This window comes from Trachypithecus francoisi, unplaced genomic scaffold (genome assembly GCF_009764315.1).
Source record: "Trachypithecus francoisi isolate TF-2019V2 unplaced genomic scaffold, Tfra_2.0 Lachesis_group2, whole genome shotgun sequence".
Classification (NCBI taxonomy): Eukaryota; Metazoa; Chordata; class Mammalia; order Primates; family Cercopithecidae; genus Trachypithecus; species Trachypithecus francoisi.
Window position 1 is genome coordinate 59,904,576 of NW_022681465.1, and position 6,000 is coordinate 59,910,575.

Sequence of the window (6,000 nt, forward strand, 5' to 3'; positions counted from 1 at the left end):
ACATGATGTACTGCTTTGCTTTATCACATATTACTGGATTGAGTAAAATCTAGTATCACTTATCAATAACACGATATCTATTAAAATGTAAAACACATACATTTATGTGTTATCTATTGCCTATTTAATAATAATATTTAACAAACCATCCCAAAACTCAAGGAATTAAATACTATTAGCTTTGAACTCTCACAAGACTATAGGTCAGTGATTTACGGTGGTTCCTTACAAAAGCAAGCAAACTCAAACTTGAAAGCAACTTTCAAGCCTCTCTTTGTATCCCACCCTCCAGCACTGTACTGACCCACAATTACATGGCTGAACTCAGAATCCAGGGTGGGGAAACAAACCCTGCGCCCTTACTGAGATTAATTAGAAAGTCACACAACAAAGGACATGGATACAAGAGACGATGAAGTATTAGAGAAATCAAAGCAATCAATGTAATATATTCTTTGATGCAACCATTTTATATACAGAATTTTCCCCTACAGTTATACTTGGACAAATGTGATATGATCTAGGTATAATAATATTTAGTAAAATATTACTTATATCAATAAATGAAAAATACCTAGTGTGAAAAATATCATTTATGTATCTGTAAGGGATAAATTTAAAAACTACCAAAATTCCATGCAAAGGAATGTTCTGTAGCAACTGAAAATCATTTACATAAAATATTTTTAAGTAAAAAAGCTACATGAAAAATGGGTTATTGTATGCAATCAGATTTTCAAATAAATGACATGTGCTTAGGTATTTCTTGAAGAATAGTTTAAAAAGTGCTAAAAATGGGTGGTTGCCATTGGAGAGGGGAACAGGATGGCTGAGCAACTAAAGTGTTCATAATCGTATTAAATACAATGCACTTTTCAATCCGTTTAATATTCTGCACCATAGGCATACATTGCCTATTTTACTTATTGAGTGGTTTTTCACAAAACAACCTATATTTGTGTGTGTGTGTCTATCTGTATTAGTCAGTTTTCACACTGCTATAAAGATATCACCGGAGACTGGGTAATTTATAAACAAAAGAGATTTAATTGAATCACAGTTCCACATGGCTGGGGAGGCCTCAGGAAACTTACAATCGTGGGAGGAGGTGAATGAGAAGCAAGCACCTTCTTCACAAGGCAGCAGGAAAAAGAGGGAGTGAATGTGTGAGGAAGTGCCATACTTTAAAATCATCAGCTCTTGTGAGAAATCGCTCATGATAATGAAAGCATTATGAGGGAAACTGCACCTGTGATCTAATCACCTCCCATCAGGGCCCTCCCTCATTATATGGGGATTAAAATTCTAGATGAGATTTGGGTGGGGGCACAGAGCAAAACCATATGAGTATCCTACATCAATTAATAGAGAGCAGCTCTGTAATAATTCATTCCAAGTAGGTAGATATTTCCAACATGTTTCTGATATATCATCATAATCATTGATGTTAACGTCTCAAAATGGAGTCACTCACATCAAGTGGTGCTAACCCTACAGTGAAGGTGTTCCCCACTCAAAGTAATAAACATATATGGTACAGAATTTTAAACAGATTGAAAGGCACATTGTATTTAGTAAGAGACCCAAAACTAAGAAATACAAAGTGAAAGGCGGATGAGAGAATGAGATAATGAGAACAGACACATCTGCAGAGGATTATAAAAGAGCTAAGACCCAGCCTTGTGCGAGACACTTTTGGAAGTCTTCTTCTGACTTTGGTGGATACTGCTTGACTCAGCTGAAGAAAGGCAGTGGTCTTACCCCAAGGTTCAAAGGACTTTTGTACCCAGTTGATTTGTCTGTGGGTGCATTGGTCTCTGAAGCCATCTCTGTGGTTCATTAGCCTCCATTAATTAATGCCTGTGGGCTGAATGTTAATTACATGATTTATGATGTGTGAATGCCTCACAAGCAAAAGATGAATTTGAGCAAATATAATTGGCTATTGAGTCTTTGTGAAACCTAGGAGTTACTAGGAGTTAGCACATCTGTATAGCAGGAAATAAATTAACGTAATAATTTTCCACTCTTTAAATTATTTTCATCTGAATTAAGGTTAAACTGCACTATGTGAAATAGATGGCTTGAAATATGTAAATTTCACATAATTCATATGAGTTGCCAAAAGTTTTGTGTGTCTATATTTGAATTAGTGAATGTGGTTTATACATCTTTTCAATTTCTTATTTTGGACATTTTTTCTTCATTTAGTTTTGCTAATAAGATGACAACTCTTCTTTAAGAAAAAAACAATGTTTTATATTTTGTTCTCTGGATAGTTGCTTAGAGAGAGAAGCCATATAACACAGTAGAAGTGCAACAAGATTCTGAATTAAAGAGAACTGCCACAAATTTTCAGAAGGTAGAACCATTTGATTTTGAGCAAATTGTTTAATTTTTTTTTTTTTCCTGAGCATCAGTCCCATTTTAAGGGGGAAAAAGGGGAGAAATATTGTCTATCAACCAGTGGTAATTTGAATATTTCTCTTCCTTATTTGTATTCTACCCTATAAGTTGTTGGTTGTTAACTGTTGTGATATTTTATTGTTTGACATTAGTAAATGTATTCAGTATTTATTAGACTCTTCTCCATAATGATGACCTTTTTCCTGCTTAAAACAAAAATGATCCTGGGAAAGGCAATATATTTTTAAATCCGCTAATGATTTGGACAATTTATATGAAATATTTTCTATTTTAATGTACAAACAATAAAATTTAATACAAACAAATCACACTGGCGATATTTTAGACTGGTCTCTTGCTGTTTGTAAGACAGATGGCAACATTTCTAAAGTTATAAACATAAATTATAGTGTATATGCCATTGGGTATTCAAATGCATAATTTCAAATATATTTGACTACTTATTTTTCATAAATATGTAAATATTTTGTTTATCTTTGGGGACCAAATCAATGTATTATATTCAAATAATAATCCAAAGGGAATAAATATCTCTTGAACTTGGTTGCAGAATTTATAATGAATATACTTTGCCAAAGTAAATGACTTTCAGGATCTGACTTTTCAAAGAGAGTAGCATATTGCAAAGAGAAACTGTTCTAACTGATATTAGAAGCTAACAATATTCTGTATTGGCTTTACAATGGGAAAATAGAAAATAACAAATTTGAAGATAATGAACAAAAGACAAAATGGAAATAAAAATTAATAAAAACTTATACAAACAAATCTCATTTATCAGTTTTTTCTTTAATGGTTTAATTGTTTTTTTAAAAAGCATTTTATTTAAAGCTGCAAAATTGACATTTTCAACATTACCTAATTTACCTAGAGGGAGAGCTTGTGTGTAGATAAAATCAAAGATTCTATTACAGGCTAATAGCTTACTTTCTCTGTATGTATCTGTGTCCCTATAGATCAATTATATTATAGTATTTCTGAGTTCAACAAAAGTTGTCCTTTAGTGAACTTTATCTAGTGTCATGTACACAATGTTCTCACATTCCTACCCAGATGACAATAAATGTTATTAGATCTTAATGAAAATCAAAATTTCCCACATTCAGTAATTAGCTAGTAAAACTAATTACTTGAGGACCTACAAAACTAGTGTTAAAGGTGATTAAGCCAAGTTAATGATTATAAAACTAATTATACATACACAGTGAACTTCAGAATTCTAATTGGACTGTCTATCCTAGTTAATTAGATAATTAGCTCACCAAGATTACTGAAAAACTTTGAGCAGTTGGGAAAGTGCATTCTTTAGAAATCTTACATTTACATGTGCTCTTGAAAATGATTTTACATCACAAATCCTCCAAAGTTAAAAGGTAACCAAATACTTTTCATTATTTAATAATTAGTAGATATCCAATTAATGTTATTCTTACTAATTTCTTTCCATTTTAAGCAAAATTTCATCAAAATTGCAACGAACTCCAAAAATACAAACTAAGGTTAGGTGAATTTGTTGCTTGGTTGCCTCCAATTGAATAAATTCTGGAAGCTTATACTGTATTCTGTTAAGTATTCCAGGTATAAATTAGATGATCTATCCTGAATAATTCAATTATAATATCCTATGGAAAACTGTTTTTAGTTTGGTCAGTTTTTGGCAGTTTTGACAAGTCTTTCTATTTCAAGTGATTGGAGCATTGTCTTACATATAAAATTATTTTAACGTTGCTGTTTTAAAAGTATATACCTCATCAACTCACCATTATTTAGATCTGTTGAAGCGCAGTGTGAAATAACCAAGTATAATGAACTGGGACTGGCATAATTAGCTTCACTCACACACACACACACACACATATATATGTTTGTTGGCAATGACCTACACACACACCAATAATAATAATAATAATAATGCATAAATTCTCTACTTCCATAATAATTATGTTTGATATTATAATTATTAGTTCAGAAATTTTCTCACCCAATAAATAGATTGTTCTAAAGAGTAGACTCGACATGTTTCATATTCACAATATTTTTCTGTAATGCTTTGCGCTTAGAAGAATCCCATTAAATATTTGTTGAATATTTGGTTATGGTTTAGAAGAAATCAATAATTCTTTTCCAATTAGACTCTCATAAAGTTTTGATTAAAAGTTATTCACAATTGTAAATTTAAAAAGGACGGATATTTTGGTAAATATTTATTTTCAAATTTTTTTTTTTTTTTTTTTTTTTTATTGTACTTTAAGTTCTAGGGTACATGTGCATGACGTTTATATCATGTATAACTCCCCAATGCAATCCCCCTCCTCCCCCTCCCCATGATAGGCCCCAGTGTGTGATGTTCCCCTTCCCGAGTCCAAGTGATCTCATTGTTCAGTTCCCACCTATGAGTGAGAACATGTGGTGTTTGGTTTTCTCTTCTTGTGATAGTTTGCTAAGAATGATGGATTCCAGCTGCATCCATGTCCCTACAAAGGACGCAAACTCATCCTTTTTATGGCTGCATAGTATTCCATGGTGTATATGTGCCACATTTTCTTAATCCAGTCTGTCACAGATGGACATTTGGGTTGATTCCAAGTCTTTGCTATTGTGAATAGTGCCGCAATAAACATACGTGTGCATGTGTCTTTGTAGTAGAGTAATTTATAATCCTTTGGGTATATACCCAGTAGTGGATGGCTGGGTCATATGGTACATCTAGTTCTAGATCCTTGAGGAATCGCCATACTGTTTTCCATAATGGTTGAACTAGTTTACAATCCCACCAACAGTGTAAAAGTGTTCCTATTTCTCCACATCCTCTCCAACACCTGTTGTTTCCTGACTTCTTAATGATTGCCATTCTAACTGGTGTGAGATGGTATCTCATTGTGGTTTTGATTTGCATTTCTCTGATGGCCAGTGATGATGAGCATTTTTTCATGTGTCTGTTGGCTGTATGGATGTCTTCTTTTGAGAAATGTCTGTTCATATCCTTTGCCCACTTTTTGATGGGGTTGTTTGTTTTTTTCTTGTATATTTGTTTGAGTTCTTTGTAGATTCTGGATATTAGCCCTTTGTCAGATGAGTAGGTTGCAAAAATTTTCTCCCATTCTGTAGGTTGCCTGTTCACTCTGATGGTAGTTTCTTTTGCTGTGCAAAAGCTCTTTAGTTTAATTAGATCCCATGTGTCAATTTTGCTTTTGCTGCCGTTGCTTTTGGTGTTTTAGACATGAAGTCCTTGCCCATGCCTATGTCCTGAATGGTACTACCTAGGTTTTCTTCTAGGGTTTTTATGGTATTAGGTCTAACATTTAAGTCTCTGATCCATCTTGAATTAATTTTCGTATAAGGGGTAAGGAAAGGATCCAGTTTCAGCTTTCTACTTATGGCTAGCCAATTTTCCCAGCACATTTATTAAATAGGGAATCCTTTCCCCAATTCTTGTTTTTGTCAGGTTTGTCAAAGATCAGATGGCTGTAGATGTGTGGTATTATTTCTGAGGACTCTGTTCTGTTCCATTGGTCTATATCTCTGTTGTGGTACCAGTACCATGCTGTTTTGGTTACTGTAGCCTTGTAGTAT